General features: G+C 41.8%; 1 protein-coding gene across 1 annotated transcript in view; it reads right to left on the reverse strand.

Annotated features, from left to right (window-relative positions):
- LOC132406207 (phospholipid-transporting ATPase ABCA1-like) overlaps positions 1–23,215 on the reverse strand; it is a 186,715-nt gene that overhangs the window by 153,294 nt on the left and 10,206 nt on the right. The gene's annotated exons all lie outside the window — the stretch shown is intronic.

The raw sequence follows: 23,215 nt of genomic DNA on the forward strand, positions 1-23,215 counted from the left end.
TCACTGCATTAGAATTACCCTTGGATGTTAATCTGAAGCATCTAACGATCCCCTTCCTGTGTAACCGTGATCCTGGCACAATCTAAACCACACCGTTTTTACCAGTCCTGTGCCATCATGAAGGGTTAACATGCAACAGATTCCAAAGTATGGAGGTAAAAAGGCAATGGAATGCCAGTGTGAGTCCGGAGATGGGGGCCAAATGCCAGGAACTAGCGCAAAGGCAGAAACTGAGTATGTGAAAGGACTGCCACAGGGCCGAGTTGATACCAGACAAAAATGAGAACTCAACACAAATACAGTCCTGGAGATCTGGAATCCACCTATTTATGATCTGCAGATCTTAACAGTATCCCAAATACAAAAGCCAAATAGACAAGCCCGGTCTGCTAAGTAAAAGGATATTAGTTTCATTTATGTACTAATACAAGACTTGAATTAAGCTTAATTCAAAGAACTGAAAAGCTACCACAGGAAACCACACGCAAGGAAGTGGGTCTTTCTGAGTTAGATAGAGAACCGAATGACTTTGAGAAATGCAAAATGGCTCTAAGTTCATACTTCGAACTTAAACATACAAGGGAATGTTGCTCTTATTTTGAAATTACAGAAAGTATAGCAGAAAATCTAGGTTTAAACAAGTGTAAAACACAGATAACTGAAGACATTTTACGGCCTGGAGGCTCAGAGAAAAGCCTCGGCATTTAATAGGTTCTCTTCTTAAAAAAAATCTAGAAATTTACCTCGGGCACTGGATAGACGGGAATAGAGTGTGTAAGGACAATCTTTTCATATACATTAATGTAGTACAGAATCATGGTATGTCAATCAGATTTATTACAAGACCAATTCTTTAAGCAAAAGGTCATTGACCAATAGAATTTATTCCTATCAGTGATATGGATATTTTGAGCTAATCTACCTAAAAAAATTACAGCAAGTTCCAGATCTACTTTTACATAGCATTGCCCAAGACTGCAATGACTACACTTGTGCGATCAGCAGCCCGACATTTAAAAATTCCTATCAAACCAACCACTCAGCTTAATGTTCAAATTTTTCCTGTAATAATCTGTATTATAATATGTATTATACAAAGCTAATTGATTATCTTAATTGTCTTAACGCAGTTCTCCAACTCCTGTTACACGTATGACAATTCCACAACGATGTTCTCCTGTCTGTGCAACATGCTGGAGGAACTCAGCAGGTTGGGCAGCATCCGCGGAAACGAGCAGTCAACGTTTCAGGCAGAGACCCTTCGGCAGGACTGAAGAGGGAGGGGGTAGGGGCCCTATAAAGAAGGTGGGAAGGAGAAGGCTGGTAGGTGCCAGGTGAAAAACCAATAAGAGGAAAGATCAAGGGGTGGGGAGGGGAAGCAGGGAGGGGATACACAGTAAAGGTGAAGGAGGAATGTAAGGGGAAAGCACTATGGGTAGTAGAAGAAGGCAGAATCGTGAGAGAGGTGATAGGCAGCTGGAGGAGGAGGCAGAATGAAACTGGGATGGGGAAAGGGAAGGGAGGAAATTACCAGAAGTTGGAGAATTCAATGTTCATACCCAGGAGCTGGAGACTACCCAGACGGTATATGAGGTGTTGCTCCTCCAACCCGAGTTTGGCCTCATCATGACAGTAGAGACCATGTATGGTCATATCCAAATGGGAACGTGAAGCAGAGTTGAAGTGGGTGGCAACCGGGAGATCCTGTCTGTTGTGGCAGACAGAGTGGAAGTGCTTGACAAAGCGGTCCCCCAATCTGCATCGGGTCTTGCCGATGTAGAGGAGGCCACACTGGGAGCACCAGAAGCAATTGATGACCCCAACAGACTCACTATAAAATGGGGGGCACCTCTTTTTCCCTTATTAGCGGAGACAGAGAGCTTATGGTATGTCAAATTACTTTGCTGATGCTTATGCATAGGAGGGGAAAGTTGGGGGGGGGGGCTTTGGCGTTCTAACATTTAAATTCTTTGGGGCACTCCTCTGTTTTCGTAGCTGTTTGTGAAGAAAAAATTTCATATGTATACTGTATACATTTCTCTGACATTATATGTACGTTTTGAAACCTATTGAATGGGCCCTTCTGGCTCTTTGAGCCTCACCACCCAGAAATCCCTCGAATGAGTCCTGGCCTAACTTAATCCTAATCATGAGACAATTTAGAACGACCAATTAACCTACCAACCTGCACGTCTTCGAACTTTGGGAGGAAACCAGAGATTCTGGAGGAAACCCACATAGTCATGGGGAGAATGTACAAACTCCTTACAAGCAATGACAGAGATTGAATCTGGGTCATTGGTTCTGTAAAACACTATGCTACCGTACTGCCCCACAGTTGAGGGGTTGCAAATAAAATTCAATATTGCACAATTGTCAGCAAATGTCCAAACTTCTAACCTTATGACTGAAGGAAAAGTCACTGATGTCCAAGATTACGCTGAAGAGCTCCTGCAGTGCGAGGAACTAAACCAAGATGATTTCCTCCAATAACCACAACCATTTCCTCTTTTTTCATTTGTGAGTTTTTCCTGTGAGAAAAAAAGCTCTAGTCCTCGCATAAGAAGGGACAATTTAAAAAAAGGACATCAAGTAGCAAGGGGTGTTTATAAACCAAATCCTCAATTGTTCTGAGCTTGGCACAGTCTCACCTAGGACAAGGGAGGCCAGTACTTTGTGGGCCTGGTAAGTCCTGTCCTTTCCTGGCATCCTTTACTAAATGGATTAAAAAAACACCTACATGTTGTAGTAACTTCACAGAATTATAATTTGAGCTTTTTAAATGGAGTCCATCAGCAGAGACAGATAGCTAAATAAAGCGGGGGTTCAGTTACGACAGCAGAGGATGTGAATATACCTTTAAGTCTTCTCACAGCTATTTTAACTGCACACCTAAGCTTAACATTTGCTCCAAAAGATTCACCTGCTCCCCAACTGCACTGGAGATGTGCAATGTTTGGAATGGAGCTGAATAACAAGCTCTCCAGATCTTTCCTCAACATATCTTTTATTAGCTTATCTCAATAGTTGGTGCTACAACTGACCTCTGAGCCTGTTTTGGGAAGGGGAAAAAACACAGGCATCTGAAAGACACTAATGAACTGCATGCACAAGAATTAGGCAAGGATAAACTCAAAGCCCAGTCAGAGCTCCAATGTTCACACACTGCAGGCACCCATGCTTTGCTGAGCGTGTGAGCAAAAATCAAGAGCCACAATGTCATTTTAAATCCTCAAAAACAAAGTTTTCATCAAATCTTTTCATGCACAAACTAACAATACTTTACATAACAGACATCTTTAATTCAAATGGAGTAGATGTGAGTTGCATAACAATATGCTACACTTTAAGTTTTAATTCAATGCACTAACAAAAATGATTTTCAAGTAAATTTGAAGGTTTAAAGATGATAATAAATTACTCTAACACAACCATTAACCTCACTCAACAAGGTTTCATTTTCAGAAATCTATATGAACGTCCAAGTCAAAAGACTAAGAATGTAATGATTATGATTAAAGATAAGATAAGAAAAGTAGTAGCTGGGTCAGGGCGAGCAAAGCTTGTGTCTATGCAGTTCTTACAAGGGCTCCATGGGCTATGAATCATATGAGTTACAGATACCTGACTTTTATGTAAATTCTTCCATTTATTTTAAAACCTGTTTTAATAAACATTTTATTAATTGGGTATATTTAAAGTGGAGAATAGGTTTTTGATTAGTAAGGGCATCAAAGGTTAAAGGGAGAAGGCAGGAGATTGGGGTTCACAGTTAATTAATCAGCCATGGCCTAATTAATGGCCTAACTCTGCCCCCATGTCGTATGGTCTAATTTATACATGGATAGTGGAACGGTGATTATTTAACAAAATGGAAGAATTATAAAAGTGAAAAAAGAGTGCGGGGATTTGGGGAGCTACAGGAAACTGACATTTCTGATTTATGGAGAGGTCAGTTGTTGACTTCAGGGATGGAACTCTTAATGTAACCAATACATGCTGTAACGGGAATGTAGCAAATACTGGCCAGACTGATTCCTGGGATGGCAGGAGCAGAGTAACATTGCAGTGGGTTGGGCAAGAATTCAGAATAAGAGGAGATCTAACTGAAACATACACATTTGGACAGGACTTGTAGGCTTGAAGCAGGTGAGACTATTTCCCTTAGCTGTGGGGTCTAAAACCACATGCCATGGTCTCAGGATACAGGGCAAAACTTGTAAGGCTGAGATGAGGTGAATACCCTCTTTCAGAATGTTTCCTCTCCCCTAGAAGGTGGCAAACTATGGATCTCACCAACAGAGAAAGCTGAAGTCACTGGAAAAATTGGTAGATTTCTACACACAAAGGACATCAAGTGTAATGGGGAGAGAGCTGAAAGATGCTATTGAGATAGATAATCAGCATGATCATATTGGATGAGGAACAGACTTAATTGAGTGAATGGCTTCCCCCACCCACTCTTTTGTTATATTCAATACAAAATAATACAAGGAAGAACAGAGGAGAAATTTTAAAAGACACTTAGTTAGTAACTTTTCTCTAAAGTTCAATTGTCTGTCTTATTTCTCAGAGCCCAATAGATACCAAATGTGAGAGAAGCAAAGAGAGTACAGAAGGCTCGCACACGGACTACAGCAATATTGTAGCTATATTGTACTTCTGCAGAACAATCACTCTTGAGCGATAGTAAATATGCACGAAATGTTGCTAATTACACACTCTCAGTTACACAGTTAATGCAACATCATTCACAGTTATTCTATCTGACAATTATACCATTGCCTAAGAAGAATAATGTGAGCTGCACATTCCCCAGCAGCACTCACATCTACAATGATGAAATGCTTTGAGAGGCTGGTCATGACTAGACTGAACTCCTGCCTCAGCAAGGACCTGGACCCACTGCCATTTGCCTATCGCCTCAATAGGTCAACGGCAGACACAATCTCGAAGGCTCTTCACTCGGCCTTAGACCACCTGGACAATAAAAATCACATGTCAGGATGCTGTTCATCAACTACAGCTCAGCATTTAACACCATCATTCCCACAATCTTGATTGCCAAGTTGCAGAACCTGGGCCTCTGTACCTCCCTCTGCAATTGGATCCTTGAATTCCTAACCGGAAGACCCCAATCTGTGCGAATTGGTGATAATATCGCCTCCTCACTGATGATCAACACTGGTGCACTTCACGGGTGTATGCTTAGCCCACTGCTTTACTCTCTCTATACCCATGACTGTGTGGCTAGGCATAGCTCAAATATCATCTATAAATTTGCTGATGTTACAACCATTGTTGGTAGAATCTCAGATGGAGATGAGAGGGCGTACAGGAGTGAGATATGCCAACTAGTGGAGTGGTGTTGCAGCAAAAATCTTGCATTCAACGTCAGTAAAGTGAAAGAGCTGATTGCGACCTTCAGGCAAGGTAAGATGAAGGAACACATAATATTCTTCATAGAGGAAGCAGAAGTAGAGAACGTGAGCATTTTTAGGTTCCTGTGTGTCAAGATCTGAGGGCCTAACCCGGTTCCAACATATCAGTGCAGCTATAAAGAAGGTAAGACGGTGACTGCACTTCAATAGGAGTTTGAAGATATTTGATACATCAACAAAAACTTCTATGGATGTACCTTGGAGAGCATTCTGACAAGCTGCATCACTGTCTGGTACGGGGAGGGAGGGAGGTTACTGCACAGGACTGAAAGAAGCTGCAGAGGGTCGTAAATTTAGTCGGCTACATCTTGGATACAAGCCTACAAAGTACCCAGGACATCATCAAGGAGTGGTGTCTCAGAAAGGCAGCATCCATTATTAAGACCCCCAGCACCCAGGGCATGCCCTTTTCTCACTGTTACCATCAGGTAGGAGGTACAGAAGCCTAAAAGCACACTCAGCAATTCAGGAACAGCTTCTTCCCCTCTGCCATCCAATTCCTAAATGAACATTGAACCCATGAACACTACCTTACCTTTTTAATACATATTATTTGTCTTTGCACGATTTTTAATCTCCTATATATAAACACTGTAGTCGATTGATCTTTTTTTCTTCTATATTATGTATTGCATTGAAATGCTGCTGCTAAGTTAACAAATTTCACGAAACATGTTGGTGATAATAAACCTGATTTTGATTCTGAGCTTGTCTGAACTTTTCCTCCCTATGAAAGTTTAATCATGGGTTACAATTGGCTCACTGAGCAGTGCAAGGGGATTAAAAAAAAGGAGTCTATTCATTTTAAAGCATCTTTTGTTTCCTAGAATGGGATAATATATTTTGTAGTGTTTTTTTCTCCTTAACACTGACGTTTGGAAACTCCTAAAACTTCCATTCATCTTATGAAAGCACTTTCACATTAAGAGAGAAGAAAGTTATTTTATCTACTCTGAGACAGAAGTTTCTGAAACTGAAACCATATGTGCTCTTTGTGCTATGTATTGCAGGTAACAAGTCCAGAATTAGGCCATTCAGCCCATCCAGTTTGCTCTGCCATTCCACCATGGCTGATCCTGGATCCCACTCAACCCCATACACCTGCCTTTTCACCATATCCTTTGATGCCATGACCGATCAGGAAACTATCAACTTCCACCTTAAATATACCATGGACTTGGCCTCCACTGCAGTCTGTGGTAGAGCATTCCACAGATTCACTACTTTCTGGCTAAAAAAAAATTCTCCTTATCTCTATTCTGAAAGGTTGCCCCTCAATTTTGAAGCTGTGCTCTCTATTTCTGGGTACCCCAGCCATAGGCAACATCCCCTCCATAGTCAGCCTATCTAGTCCTTTCAACGAGATCCCTCCGCATTTTTCTGAATGTGTGTTGCACCTTGGCCCTGGAGGAACACTGTTTTATTTGGCGATATTTATGTATTGTTGAATGATAATTAAACTTGAACTTGATTTTACATGAAGGGAAACTGTATGATTCAGTCCGACCATTCCTCCATTCAGTGAAACTGGAGCAAGAGCCCACAAGCTATTTTTCAACACTACCCGCCTCCTTCCCTGGCTGACATATTGAAGGCAACTTTGACCACCAGTCTCCCACCTGATGCTAACTGGGGTAACTCAGCATGGCAAAGATCTGAAGATGAACTATTCCTAAGTAGTTTAAATATGCTGAAGAACAAACTAGGGGCTTAACCTTTTATTTTACATTAACTTATCACAATAAATTACATTATACAATAGGATACAGTAAATTATGACAGTAATTGGCTGAAAGAATATTGATCCATTATGTATGTTTTTAGTTGGCCCAAAATTAGCCCTTTAAAAATTCCAGACGTACGTTATCCTGAAACACTGTGCAAACTCCCTTTGTGTAAACTCGACAATTATAAACCACACTAATTCAACTTTTGTCATAACGTTACTCTTTAAACTCAGGTGGCATTATAAGGTCCACCCCAGATTTCTGAGGGCAAATTGGCAGCACAGTGAGTTGCCCTGCACTGACAATATTGTCAACACCCTGAGAAAATAAATCACTGGAAAATACCGTGTCACCATGATATGAAAAGAAGAGGGCACACTAAGAGCAAAATACTGGCTCTATTCAAGTTAATGGGGAAAGAATGGAGATTATTAAGTCTGTTATGTCAAGAAATTGGTGACTAAGTAGATTCAAAAGATTTCAAAATATTAAAATACTTCAACTGAAGTATACAGCAAAAGGAACACAAAAAAAGCACAGAGAGCAAACTTGAAAATACTGATAAGGAAAAGTACATTAATCCTCAAGCATTGGTAAGTGAATCAGCACACCCTTACTATTTTTGTGGCCAGGCTTTGACTCAACAGGCAAGCTAGAAATCAAGTTTGAGAAGTTAGAGGTATAACAATTGTAGGCAGGATGGTAGTAGAGAATCACAAACATGCGAAAATCTGCAGATCAAGTCATCACTTTTATTGTTATTTTGACCATAACTGCTGGTACAGTGCATAGTAAAAACGAGACAACGTTTTTTCAGGACCATGGTGTTACATAACACAATACAAAAACTAGACTGAACTATGTAAAAACAACACAGAAAAAAAACACTAGACTATAGACCTACCCAGGACTGCATAAAGTGCACCAAACAGTGCAGGCATTGCAATAAATAATAAACAGGACAATAGGGCAATAAGGTGTCAGTCCAGGCTTTGGGTATTGAGGAGTCTGATGGCTTGGGGGAAGAAACTGTTACATAGTCTGGCTGTGAGAGCCTGAATGCTTCGGTGCCTTGTCCCAGGCAGCAGGAGGGAGAAGGGTTTGTATGAGGGGTGCGTGGTATCCTTCATAATGCCGTTTACGTTGCTTTGCAACGTGTAGTGTAAATGTCTGTAATGGCGGGAAGAGAGACCCCGATGATCTTCTCAGCTGACCTCACTATCCGCTGCAGGGTCTTGCGATCTGAGATGGTGCAACGTCTGAACCAGGCAGTGATGCAGCTGCTCAGGATGCTCTCAATACAACCCCTGTAGAATGTGATGAGGATGGGGTGGGGGGGGGGGGGTGGGAGATGGACTTTACTCAGCCTTCGCAGAAAGTAGAGATGCTGCTGGGCTTTCTTTACTATGGAGCTGGTGTTGAGGGACCAGGTGAGATTCTCCACCAGATGAACACCAAGAAATTTGGTGCTCTTAACGATCTCTACCAAGGAGCCGTCGATGTTCAGCGGGGAGTGGTCGCTCTGTGCCCTCCTGAAGTCAACAACCATTTCTTTTGTTTTGTTCACATTCAGAGACAGGTTGTTGGCTCTGCACCAGTCCGTTAGCCGCTGCACCTCCTCTCTGTAAGCTGACTCGTCGATCTTGCTGATGAGACCCACCACGGTCGTGTCATCGGCGAACTTGATGATGTGGTTCGAGCTGTGTGTTGCAGCACAGTTGTGGGTCAGCAGAGTGAACAGCAGTGGACTGAGCACTCAGCCCTGGGGGGCCCTCGTGCTCAGTGTGATGGTGTTGGAGATGCTGCTCCCGATCCGGACAATGCTGGAAATCCAGGCAAAATGCACAGAATGCTGGAGGAACTCAGCAAGCCAGGCAGCATCCATGGAAACGGAGTGTGTCATTGATGTTCTGGACCTGTCATCATGGTCTCGGCCCAAAACATCAACTGTTTACTCTTTTCCATAAATACTGCCTGACTTGCTGAGTTCCTCCAGCATTTTGTGTGCCCTCCTGTGAGATGCGGGATTTCAGGGTACCCAGCAGTCTCCCTGATGACAATATCTGCAGGAGGTATACCTGAATTTCAGCTCCTGACCAAGAAGGTCAAAGAACTGGAGCCGGATACACTCAGGACCATCCAGGAGACTGAAGACTTCATAGATGAGACTTTTACTGAGCTGGTCACACCCAGAGTGCAGGCTTCAGATTGTAGATGGGAGACCACCGGGAAAAGTAAGGTTAGTGAGCAGACAGTGCAGCATTACCCTGTGGTCATCCCCCTCAGCAACAAATATACAACTCTGGATTCTGCTGGGGGGGGGGGGCGATGGCGACCTATCAGGGCACAGCAGCAGCAGCTGCTATTCTAGTGGCCCTGTGGCCAACTCTGATACTCAGCAGGGAAGGGTAAAGTCAAGCAGACTGATAGTGATAGGGCACGGACAGCAGATTCTGTGGCCATGAAAGAGAAGCCAGGGTGTTGCCTCCTAGGCACTAGGCTCTAGGACGCCTCAGAGCGGCTGCAAAAGACTCTCAAGAGGGAGTATGAGCAGCATAACCTCGTGGTGCACATTGGCACCAATGACACAAGTAGGAAGGGGGAAGAGGTGATGCACAGTGCGTACAGGGAGTTGGGGGAAAGGTTGATGAGCAAGTCCTCCAAGGTAGTAATCTCTGGATTACTCCCAGTACCATGGGCTAGTCAGGGCAAGATTAGGATGACAGTACAGATGAGTGAGTGTTTGAGGAATCTGTGCAGTGGGCAGAATTTCAGATTTCTGGATCACTGGGATCTCTTCTGGGGAAAGTATGACCTACACAAAAAGGATGGGTTGCACGTGAACTGGAGAGTGACCAACATCTTTGTGGCCATGTTTGCTAGAGCTGTTGGGGAGGGTTTAAACTAAGTCAGCAAGGGGATGGGAAGCAGAGTGACAATCTGAGGGGCAGTTGGTATACCAGACGATGCAGTGTGTAGTGAGAATGTGGGGAAGAACAGGCAATAATAGGGCAAAATTGCAGACAGTGGGATGAGTTGACATGTAACAAGGGGGCAAAATTGAAAAGGGTGATGAATAGAGGACTGAATGTGTTGTATTTGAATGCATGAAGTATGCACAATAAAGGTAAATGATCTTGTAGCACAGTTAGAGATTGGTAGGGATGAAATAGTGGGCATCATTGAGTCATGGCTCAAAGAAGATCATAGTTAGGAGCTTAATATCCAAGGATACACGTTGTATCAAAGGACAGGCAGGGAGGCAGAGGCGGTAGAGTGGCTTGTGGGCAAAAACCTATATTAAATCTTTAGAAAGAGGTGAAATATGTTCAGAAGTTGTAGAATCCTTATGGGTAGCTTTAAGAAACTGCAAGGAATAAATGACCCTGATGGGAGTTATATACAGAACCCCCCCCCCCCCCCCCAAAACAGTAGCCAGGAGTGGGATATAAATTTTCAATGGGAAATAGAAAAGGCATGTAATAAGGGCAATTTCATGATAGTCATAGGGGATTTCAATATGCAGGTAGATTGGGAAAATCAGGTTGGTGTCAGATCTCAAAAGAGGGAATTTGTAGAATGCCTTTTTAGAGCAGCTTGTGGTTGTGCCCACTGGGGGAAAGCCACTTCTGGCTTGAGTGCTGTGTTATGAACAATATTTGATCAGGAGCTTAAGTTAGAGGAACCCTTAGGAGACACTGGTCATAATATGATAGAATTCATGCTGCAGTTTGAGAGGGAGAAGATAAAGTCAGATGGATCAGTATTACAGTGGAGTAAAGGGAATTACAGAGGCACAAGAGAGGAGCTATCCAAAGTTGATTGGAAGAGAACACTAGCAGCAATGATGGCACAACACAAATGGCTGAAGTTTCTGGAAGCAATTCAGAAAGTGCACAATAGATACGTCCCAAAGATGAAGTATCTTATGGGGAGCAACCTTGGCTGACCAGGGAAATCAAAGACAGCATAAAAGCAAGAGAGGGCACATAATACAGCAAAAATTAGTGGTAAGTTAAAGGAATGGGAAGCTTTTAAAAACTAGAAGGCAATTAAAAACATAAAGGAGAGAAAAGATGAAAATCACAGTAAGCTAGCCAACAGTATCAAAGAGGATACTAAAAGTTTTTTTCAGTTATATAAAGATTAAATTGAAGAAAGTGTGGATATTGGACCACTGGAAAATGACACTGGAGAGGTAGTAATGTGCAGCAAAAAAAAGGGTGGAAGAAATAAATAAATATTTTTCATCGATCTTCACTGAGGAAGACACTAACAGTATGCCAAAAATTTGAGAGTGTCAAGCAACAGAGGTGAGTGTATTTGCTATCACTAAGGAGAAGGTGCTTGGGAAGCTGAAAGGTCTGAAGGTAGATAAGTCACCTGGACCAGACAGACCAGGTGGTAGCTGAAGAGATTGTGGCAGTATTAGTAATTATCTATCAAGAATCAATAGATTTTGGAATGGTTCAGAGGATTGGAAAATTGCAAATGTCACTCCAGTCTTTAGCAAGGGATGGAGGCAAAAGAAAGGAAATTATAGGCTTGTTAGCCTGACTTTAATCATTGGGAAGATGTAGGAATCCATTATTAAGGATGAGGTTTTGGAGGCACATAGAAGAAAATGATAAATAAGTAGGCCAAAGTCTGCATAGGTTCCTTAAGGAGAAATCTTGCTTGACAAATCTGTTGGAACTCTTTGACAAAATATCAGGCAGGCTAGACAAAGGAGAGACAGAGGATGTTGTTTACTTGGATTTTCAGAAGACCTTTGACAAAGCACCACACATGAGGATCTTTAACAAGCTAACAGCCCATAGTATTAAAAGAAAGATACTGGCATGGATAGAGCATTGTCTGACTGGCTTGAGGCAAAGTGTTGAAATAAAAAGGGGCATATTCTGGTTGGCGGCTGGTGACAGGTGGCATTCTGCAGAGATCAGTATTGGGACCACTTCTTTCCACATTATACGTCAATGATTTGGATGACAGAACTGATGGCTTTGTGGCCAAGTTTGCAGATGATACAAAGATAGGCGGAAGGACGGCTAGTGTTGAGAAAGCATTAAGTCTACTGGTGGACTTGGACAGACTGGGAGAATGTGCGATGAAGAGGCAGGTGGAATATAGTGTAAGAACTGTATGGTTATGCACTTAGAAGGAATAAAGATGTAAAGGAATAAAGACAAATTTCAAAAATTTGAGGTACAAAGGGACTTGGAGTCCTTGTGCAGATTTCCCTGAAGGTTAAGATCGTGGTAAGGAAGGCAAATGTAATGTCAGCATTCACTTTGAGAGGACTAGAATACAAGAGCAAGAATGTGATGCTGAGGCTTTATAAAGATTGGTCAGACCACACTTGGAGTACTGTGAGCAGTTTTAAGCCCTTTATCTAAAAGGTGCCCTGGCACTGGAGCTGGCCCAGAGTTGATATAGGAGTTTGATTCCAGGAATGAAAGGGTTAACACTTGAAGAGCGTTTGATGGTTCTGGGTCTGTAACCACTGGAGTTTAGAAGAATGAGTCAGGGGAATCTCATTGAAACTGATTGAATATTGAAAGGCTGAGATAGAGTGGATGTGGAGAGGAGGTTTCTTATGGTGATTGAGTCTCGGACAAGAAGGCATAGCCTCAGAACAGAAGGACTTCCATTTAGAATAGATGTGAAGGAATTCCTTTAGCCTGAGGGTGGTGAATCTGTGGAATTCATTGCCAGGGATAGTTGGGCAGACCAAATCATTGGGTTTATTTAAAGCAGAGTTTGATAGGTTTTTGGTTAGTAAAGTTAAGGGGAGGAGGCAGGAGAATGGGGTTGAAAGGGATAATAAGTCAGCCATGATGGAATGACAGAGCAGACTCAATAGGCCAGGTGGCCTAATTCTGCTCCTACATCTTATGGTCTTTTTCTTCCCAAGTCTTTGAAGTTTACTTTAGTTTTTCTCAACCAATCAAGGCTTCTCATATGGGAAACAGTGGCAGCCTTAATCCAATACTGGCCAGCAAAATTTGAAGCAAATACCAAGGATTGATGCCAAGTTCTTCCAAGCTGTTATCACGTGGGGACTTCACTTACCATGCTTCACAACTTCAAAGATGAAGAGATTTATCATTCACTGATTTAAACAGCAAAACATAACACTCAGAACTTTTAGTGTAGTTTTCACAACCTATCAAGTAACATGCCAACTACACTGAGGATCCTTCCACCCAGCCTGATTCCCAACCTTTCCCACCCCCCACCTTTCTTAATGGAAAGGCTTTTATATAGTTACAGAAGATGTAAATGTCAATGGTACCTTGCTAAAGCAGAATTCCTTAATATTTCAGGTTTTAAATGAATACTGGTGGGCTGTAGGACAATTGTAAGCATCGTAACTCAGGTCAAAGATGGTCAGGAATCTTATTCACCCCTCCCACACACACTAATTACCCATACTGCTTAAAGTAGCACTACATCTTTAAATACTTAAACAGCATAATCAGCAAAGCTGGAACAAATGGCATGTTCAAAGGAACCCTTTGGTAAAATGCTTTTCTCGCTTTGTCCCTCCCTCAAATAAAATGAGCCAAAAGCAAGTTAGCAGATTTTCAGCCCAGACAAGTTCATCTGGGAGTGTAATTATGGGAAGAAATCCTAAAGTTACAGAATTTCACTCAAAGCACAAGACAATCAAACAACAGAACAGAAAAAGTAAACCAACTGAACACTCGGCAACAGCAACTGCACTGGAAATGTTCCAATGAGCAGATTTGGATTCTGGCATAGTGAGCACTTTCTGTTCAGTTTCCCAATATTGTACATCTAATATAGACCTGTAGGTCTGTAAGATCATAGAAATATTATTGGAGGATGCCATTCAGCTGTCAAATTCTTGCTTTTTAACAGGAGCTACCAACTCGAAGACACCCATCATCCCACAATATTCAAATTTGCCAAAGATATATTGAATTCCCTTTTAAATTATGTCACACTGTCAAGGACATGCACCATTACCAAACCTTTGTTCACCTTCAGCAAAATAAAATTAAGGGGGAATTTCAAAAAGAGAGTCTTTGATAGCATAATCACCTTGAACATGTAGTGGACCTTCACGACACAGCATCATTAACAACCAAAGTCCAAGATTTTGATTGATACTATGTGGGCACTGAACCTCCTGCTGCGGCCTGTAAGGAATTTGCACATTCTTTCCATGACCGCTTGAGTTTCTTCCAGGAGCTCTGGTTTCCTCCCACAGTCCAAAGACATATACTTGGTTGCTTAATTAGTCATTGTAAATTGTCCTATGATTAGGCTAGGGTTAAATCAGAGGTTGCTAGGCGATGCAGCTCGAAGGGCCAGAAGGTCATTTTTGCACAGTATCTCAAAAAAATAATATAATTAACGTGTCACCTGGGATTGAGGCCTGATCTGGAGGCTCAAGGTGTCATGTGAGAGAAGACACTTAAAGAGAAGATGAGAACCAGAGGCTGGAAGCCCTATTATACCCTGGGAGAAGTGGGCTGAGGGCAACTGATGTACTATAATCAATATGAGAGAAAGTTGGCTCAAAAAAAAAGGTAACAAGTTATTTTATAGAAACGAAAGAAAGGTGGTCAAGGATCTTACAGCCCTGAGTGTGCATCAATAAGATCTTGATTATTTTTAGTCACAATTCAACCTTCCTCTCCATTTCCCACAGTTCTGTTTGCTCCTATCCAATTCTATACATTCAAAAAAGATTACAAAAACAGTACCTTGTATTCCAGTTATGGTAAATGTGCATTCAAACTCCTTTGCATTGAAGGTCAACATTCCACACGCTTTCAAAATTACTAGTACATGTGCATGCAAAAGGACACCCAGATCCCTTTGTACCATAACAGATTATAGCCTCTGTTTAAGTACAGAAACTACTACTGATATCAGCCTAGCAAGCACATAATGAAAACTTTGCATCTAGGAGTGGAAAAGCAATGGCTGACCTCAGGATGAAGTGATTCAATTTCCCCAGCCATGTTCCAATTGCATGTTCCAATGAGGAAACAAGAGTATCTGACAATGAAAACAGAATCCACACTGCAAATGCTTAGTCAAATTTCTAAAAAAAAAAAAATCGCAAGATGTGCTTTTCACCTTATCTTAATCTTTAAACATGTGACATTGAAATAAATCATGAACTAATTTCAAGGGAGCAGAAATGCCTTTTATCAAGTATGTTTGCTGCCTTGGCATTGTGGGAATGTGCTTCTCTTATAAAGATTGCACAGATCAAAAACAAATAGCAACAAGTTTTCTCAAACATTCAGGACACCACATACTCTTGGTTGATGCTAAATTTACAAATCCCAGCTGGCACATTGCAGGGACACAATAGCTGGACCAGTTTCCCAAGAGCAATAAACAATCTGCTGGAAGAACTTAATGGGCCAAGCAACATCTGTGGAAAGAATTGTTAATATTTCAGGTCGAAACCCTGCATCAGTCCTATGTTCATCTGGCAGATATTAGCTCCAAATTCCAACATTCGCATTTGCTCTGTTTCCCTGGGTTGGGAAGAACAGGGTCATTTTTGGTCTGAGTAATTTTGGTTACCAACTGACAGCAGTAGAAAGCGAATGGACAAGGTAGCGAGCGAGGAAGTACTTCACAAAGAAGTCCGAGTGCTCAAGCTTGGACCATGATGTTAAATCACAACAATTTAGTTTGATATCTGAAGAATGCCACTCAGGAAGGAAACCATACAGCAGACTGAACTAGTCCAAAATAAAAGGAAAAAGAGAGCATTAAAAAAAAAATCAAAAGAGGAATGAATTTGTTCTTTTCTATTTAAGGTCATTGATGCACCATCAATAACTCACTCTGAGACGTAAGGCGAGATATCGGCTTTTATTGACTGAAAGAAGGAACAAGCAGTGAGTGACCACCATACTACATCCTGTAGACTGAGAGGCCGGGCTCAGGCCTCAATCGCCTTTATACAGGGGTCTGGGAGGAGCCACAGGAGCAGTCAGCAGGGGGCGTGTCCAGACAGGTATGTGTAGTTCACCACAGTCATACATAATCACCTGATTTAAGAAGTGATACTTTTTCTTCCAGAAATACACAAAAAAAGGCTCCAATACTGGTGTAGTCTCAGATCTGAAGAATGTTTTAGTAAACATTTTCTCCTTCCTCTGTTAACCAGTTACTATTTATTACTCTAGTTACATGCTCCTCCTGAACCAGAAGAATAAAATCCTAGCAGGAAGGTTTGCTAATGCTGTATGGTGAACTTTAAACTAGAGTTGCAGGGAGATGGGAAACAGAGTGGCAGAATAGTTAGTGGAGAGATTATGGAGACAGACATTGTTAAGGCCTCAGACAGAATCAGGAATCAAAAGGTTGAGCATAGTGTGACTAGTGCCGAGCTGTGTATATTTGTCAAACATGTTCAGGAAAGTTCCTTAATCAGTACCTCCAAGTCCCAATGAGAGAGTGTATGATACTTGATCTGCTGTTAGGGAATGAGACAGGGCAGGTGACAGAAGTTGGTGTAGGGAAACATTTTGCATTTAGTGATCATAATGCCATTAGTTTCAAAGTAAAGATGTAAGAAGTCTGTGGATTGAGATTCTAAATTGGAGAAAGGCTAAGTTTGATGACAGCAGAAAGGATTTGGCAAATATGGATTGGGACATGCTGTTTTCTGGCAAAGGTTTACTTGGCAAGCAGGAGGCCTTCAAATGTGAAATTTTGAGTGTACAAAGCTTGTATGTGCCTTTTCAAAATAAAAGGTATAGCTAACAGGTGTTCCAAGCCATGGTTTTCAAGAAATATTAAGGTCTTGGTTTAAAAAAAGAGGCGCATTGCAGGCATAGGCAGGCAGAAATAAATGAGGTGCTTATGGAGTATAAGAATTGCAAGAGAACACAAGAAAGACATCAGGAGAGCTAAAAGGTGGCATGAGGTTGTGCTAGTAGACAAGGTGAAGGAGAATTCTAAGGGATTCTATAAATATGTTACAAGCAAAAGGATTGCAAAGGATAAAATTGGTCTGTTGAAAGAACAGAATTATAATCAATGCGTGGAGCCAAAAGAGATGGGAAAGATCTTAGAAGAATTTTTTTTACATCTGTAATTACTCGAGATGGATAGAAACTATAGAAGTGAGGCAAAGCAGCATCAACCTCATACATCCTATACAGATGACAGAGGAGGAGGTGCTTGCCGTCCTGAGGCCAATTAACGGAAGCAAATGCAGAAATTGCTGGGACCCTAGCAGAGACAGTTAAATCATCCTTAGTGACAGGTGAGGTCCTGGAGGATTGGAAGTTAGAGACTGGATTTTTAAGTATGTGGATAGACTTGGACTGATTCTGTCCAAGACCTCTTTCAGTCAATGCCTCTATAAGACAAGGTACGTCATTAAAGACCCCTCACACCCTCTCCATGAACTGTTTGTTCTTCTGCCATCAGGTAAACGTTACAGGAGCATCAAAACTAAAACCACAAGGCTACTAAACAGCTTCCTCCCACAGGAAGTCAGACTGCTAAATAGCTGCTCTACCTGACTCTGCTTTGGAGACTTTTAACTTGCACTGGACACTTATAACTTGTTTTTAACTGACATGTGGCTGTTGTGTTTTACTATTTATTGTTGTGTTTATTATTTAGTGTTGTGTTCGTTATGTTATGATTGCACTGCTCCTGGGAAACGCTGTCTCATTCTGACCTGCAGAGCTGATGTACGGTTAGAATGACAATAAAGTTTTTGAATCTTGGAAGTCAGAGACTGGATTTTTAAGTATTTGGATAGACTTGGACTGATTAAGGGTAGTCAGCATGGCTTCATGCATGGTAGGTCATCTCTAATCAATCTTACATTTTTGAGGAAGTTAACAAGAAAGTGGATGAAGGCAAAGTAGTGAATGTTGTCTACATGGACCTTAGCAAGGCATTTGACAAGGTCCCACATGGGAGGTTGGTCAAGAAGGTTCAGTTACTGGGCATTCAAGATGAAGTATTAAACTGGATTAGACATTGGCTTTATGGGCGAAGCCAGAGAGCGGTAATAGATGGTTGCCTCTCTGACTGGAGGCCTGTGACTAGTGGTGTGCCGCAGAGATCGGTGCTGGGTCCACTGCTGTTTGTCATCTATAATCAATGATCTGGATGATAATATGCTTAACTGATGAGCAAATTTGCAGATGACACTAAGGTTGAGGGTGCTACGGACAGCGAGGAAGGCCATCATGGCTTGGAAAGGGATCTGAATCAGCTGGAAAAATGGGCTAAAAAAAATGGCAGATGGAATTTAATACAGACAAATGTGGGGTGTTGCATTTGGGTAGGACCATCCAGGGTAGGTCTTATACAGTGAATGGTAGGGCACTGGGGAGTGCAGTAGGACAGGTTGATGGGGTCTTAAAGAAAAGTTTTGGCACATTGGCCTTCATCAATCAAAATATCGAGTACAGGAGATGGGATGTTATGTTGAGGTTGTACAGGACATTGGTGAGGCTTAATATGGAGTAGTGTGAGCAGTGGTCACCTATCTACAGGAAAGATGTAAATAAGGTGGAAAGAGTACAGAGAAGATTTACAATTTTTGCTAGGGACTGGAGGACCTGAGTTATAAGGAAAAATTGAATAGGTTAGGACTATTTCTTGGAACACACAAGACTGAGAAGAGACTTGACAGAGGTAAACAAAATTATAAGGGGTATAGATAGGGCAAATGCAAGCAGGCTTTTTCCACTGAGGTTGGGTGGGACGACAACTAGAGGCCATGAGTTAAGGTGAAAGGTGAAAAGTTTAAGAGGAACACGAAAGAGAACTTCTTCACTCAGAGAAGTTTAGATAGCTACATGGATGGTAGGAGCATGGAGGGCTATGGCCCCAATGCAGGTCAATAGGAGTAGGCAGCTTAAATGGTTCAGCATGGACTAGATGGGCAGAAAAGCCTGTTTCTGTGCTGTACTTTTCTAAGACTCCACTTCAGCAAGCTGGTTAACACAGCAAAAAATTTAAGCTTTTCAAAATTCTGAGGCAGCAATGCTAAAAAAAAAAATCCATGAACTATGTTCTAGACAGACATTAGATATACAACAGAAAAAATATGGCAAATTTAGGATAAACAATGTTGACAAAACTAACAAGTCCTTCCACTTATAGTAGCATGTATGAATTTTGCTGTTCTATGTAATTCTGGGCGTCTATTCAAAGTGTCTTTTGTGCTTTATAGCTAAGTCTGAGATGAGGTAATGCCCTTTACCCATGAAAGATCCAAGTAAATTTATTGTCAAAGTACACGTCACCACACATAACCATGCAATTCATTTTCTTGTGGGCATACTCAAAATCCAAGAACATTACAGAATCAATGAAAGACCACACCCAACTGGACGGACAAAACCAATGTACAAAAGTCAAACTATGCAAATGCAAAATAAACAATAATAATAAATATATAAGCAATAAATAGAGAACATGAGAGGGGGAGTCTCTGAAGTTGTGGAAACAGATCAGTGATGGGGCAAGTGAAGTAGGGGGAAGTTATCTCCATTTGCTCAATGGTTGAGGGGTAATAACTGTTCCTGGTGGAGTGGGTCCTGAGGCTCCTGCACCACCTTCTTCATGGTGGCAGCATGAAGAGAGCATGACCTGGGTGTTGGGGGTCCCTGATGATGGCTGCTACTTTCCTGCAATAACGTTCCATGTAGATATGCTCAGTGGTGAGGAGGGATTGACTGGGCCCTATGCACTACGTTTTGTAGGATTTTCCATTCAAGGGCACTGGTGTTTCCATACCAGGCTGTGATGCAAGCAGACAATCAGCTCTCCACCACACATCTACAGAAAGTTGTCGAAGTTTCAGAGGCGTGCCAAATCTTTGCAAACTCCTATGGAAACAGAAGCACTGCCGCATTTTCTTTATAATTGCACTTACATGCCCACAACAGAGCCCCTGAATTGATAATACTGAGGAATTTAAAGATACTGACCCCCTCCACCTCTGACTCCCCCCACTCCCAGATGAGGGCTGGCTCTTGGATCTTCAGCTTCCTCCTCTGAAAGTCAATAATCAGCTCCTTGGTCTTGCTGACACTGAGAGAGATTTTGTTGTGGCACCTCTCAGCTAGATTTTCAGTCTCCCTCCTATATGCTGATTCATCATCACATTTGATTTGGCCAGCAACAGTGGTATCATCTGCAAAGTTAAATATGGCATTGGAGCTGTAGTCAGCATCACAGTCATGAGTATAAATCAAATAGAGCAGGAGGATAAGCAAATAGCCCTGGGGTGCACCTGTGCTGAAGGAGATTGTGGAGAAAATGTTGCCAATCCAAACTGACTGGGTCTGCAAGTGAGGAAATCAAGGATCCAATTGCACAAGGAGTTACTGAAGCCAAGATTTTGAAGTTTATTGATTAGTTTTGAGGGGATGATTGTATTGAATGCCTAGCTGTAGTCAATAAAGGGTATTCTGATGTATGCATCTTAGCTGTCCAGATGTTCCAGAGTTGAGCAAAGCACCAACGAAATGTCATCTGATGTTGTCCTGATAGGCAAAATGGAGTGGATCCAAGTTTCTTCCCAGATATTTTTAATCACTGACCTCTCAAAGCACTTCATCACAGTTAACGTAAGTGCTACTGGGTGACCATCACTGAGGCAAGTTACTATGCACTGGTATAATTGAAGCCTGCTTGAAGCAGGTGGGTACCTCAAACTGCCAAGGCGAGAAGTTAAAGATACTGGTGAACACACCAGCCAGTTGATCCACGCAGGTCTTTAGTACTCAGCCAGGTACCCCATCTGGCTGAATGCTTTCTGTAGGTTCACCCCCCCCCCCCCGAAGATTGCTCTCAGTTCTGCCTCAGACTGAAATCATAGGGTCACTGGGGGCTGTGAGAACTCGTGAAGTTTCCTCCATGTTTTGATCGTCAAAGCGAGCAGAGAAGGCATTGAGCTCATCTGGGAGTGAAGCTTTGTTATCACTCATGTCACTTCGTAAAAGCTAATAACATTCAAGCTCTGCTACCGCTGTCGAGCATCCTTCAGTGATTCAAGTTTGGTCTGGAATGTCACTTCACTGTGAGATCATACCTGGACCTCTTGTATCTTACTTGGTCACCAGACCTGAATGCCACTGATCAATAAGAGAAACAGATCAAAAACATACAACATGGCACACTACAGCACAGTGTAGTGCCCACAATTGTGTGCCAACCCTTTAAACTATTCTAAGATCAATCTAATCCACCCCTCCCACACTGCCCTCTATTTTTCATTCATCCATGTGCCTAAGAGACTCTTAAATATCCCAAATGCACATGCCTCTACCACCACCCCAAGTAGAGCCTTCCATGCATCTAACACTCCTGTATACAAGAAACACCTCTATATTTCTATACATACAAATATCATTATGCATTTGAAAGCCCTATACATTTCTTCAAACACCATGCCCCTTGGTTTTAGCCATTTCCACTCAGGGAGAAGTCTCTGGCTGTCCACTCTTATCATCCTGTACATCTCTATCAAGCCATCTCTCAACCTGCTTTGCTCCCTCAACCTATCCCAAGACATGCTCTCTAATCCAGGCAGCATCCTCCCTGAAGTGCTGACATCATTCCAATCATGAGGAGAACTTCCCTTCTGATGCCACTTGTATTTTGAGGTGACATCAATGAAGCAAGTTCTTAGATGCTGTAATCAGTATCTTCTCAACTCTCTCTGAACGTAAATGCCTGTGAGACATTTCAAGCCACCAGGTCCCTTGAAGAGTAATACAGGTCCATTCCATCATTTAGTGGGCATTTGGGTGCACATGATTGCCAAGGGACATTTAAAGTGAAGATTGTGACTTTCTGTAGCTGAATTCCTGAAGACATTGATGTTGCAATGCAAACTCTCCTGCAACTTCAAGCGTCTGCTGCTGTGAAAAGAAATAAATAATTCTGTTCAATGTAAAATATTGACAGGATATTTGGTTGCATTTATCCTGGGATACAATAAAGTTTTCTGGACCTAACCAAACTTCCTTTTTAAATAAATACTCTATGAACTTTATAAATTTCAAAGTAAAACATACAAAACAAAACATCTTTGGCCTTTCACTTTGATGCCACAAAGAGCTTGATGAATTTTCTCCCATTACATATCTACCTCAAAGCCAAACTTCTTCCCTAATTAAAGCTTTTGCTACTCAGTGTTTTCCAATATCTCCATTGCTAATGTCAAGCATATGGAGTCACATCATCTGATCGCTCATAGCATCTTAATGCTAATAACAGAAACATTCCCCTGTCATGTGCATTCAGGATGCACTTAACCCACTGCTCTCTGTTTCTGAATGAGCAACAGCAGGCCAAGAAAAGAACTATATGAAAGGTTATGTAATGATAAGAGGTTCAAGGCTAAAGGCACATCAATAAAGAGAGACATTATACTTGGTTTGACAATCTCGGGGTTAGAGATAATGATTCTATAATATTGATCTCCTACATATGGCAATGGCAATGGCATGGGATGTAAAGCAACTTCTTCCACTGATAGATACACCTTCTCAAACTTCAGGGCGGCTCATTTCTATGTTTCTGTTCCCATTATATTTCTCATGAAAGGTATCTCTTCCCCGGATGTTGACAATGGAATATTTGATAATGATAATGTGTTTACTGTTAAGGAAAAGCAAGATTCTCTCTTGTTGAAGATGCTAACACTTAAATGGCATGAGTGCTTCTCGACGGTCATCAACCCAACCTTGAATCTTAACATGGCTTTTCCAAAGAAGCGTAAATGGAACGGAACACTGCCATCGTCAAACAACATCCCCGTTTCTCACACAATGAGAAAGATCTTTGATGACACAGCTGAAAATGATGGACACAGGACAAAATCCTGAGGAAACCCTCAGTAGTACCCTTGGTGTGAAATCTTCAATTCTCACTAACTGGTGACACTTGATGTAACACTTTGCCTAGTGCTGAATTAAAGTCAAGGGCAGACACTCATCTTCCCAGTAGTTGTCGCAATGATTCTCGGAATACACTACCTTCAGAATGAAACCAGTACAAAAA

This window comes from Hypanus sabinus, chromosome 16 (assembly GCF_030144855.1).
Source record: "Hypanus sabinus isolate sHypSab1 chromosome 16, sHypSab1.hap1, whole genome shotgun sequence".
Classification (NCBI taxonomy): Eukaryota; Metazoa; Chordata; class Chondrichthyes; order Myliobatiformes; family Dasyatidae; genus Hypanus; species Hypanus sabinus.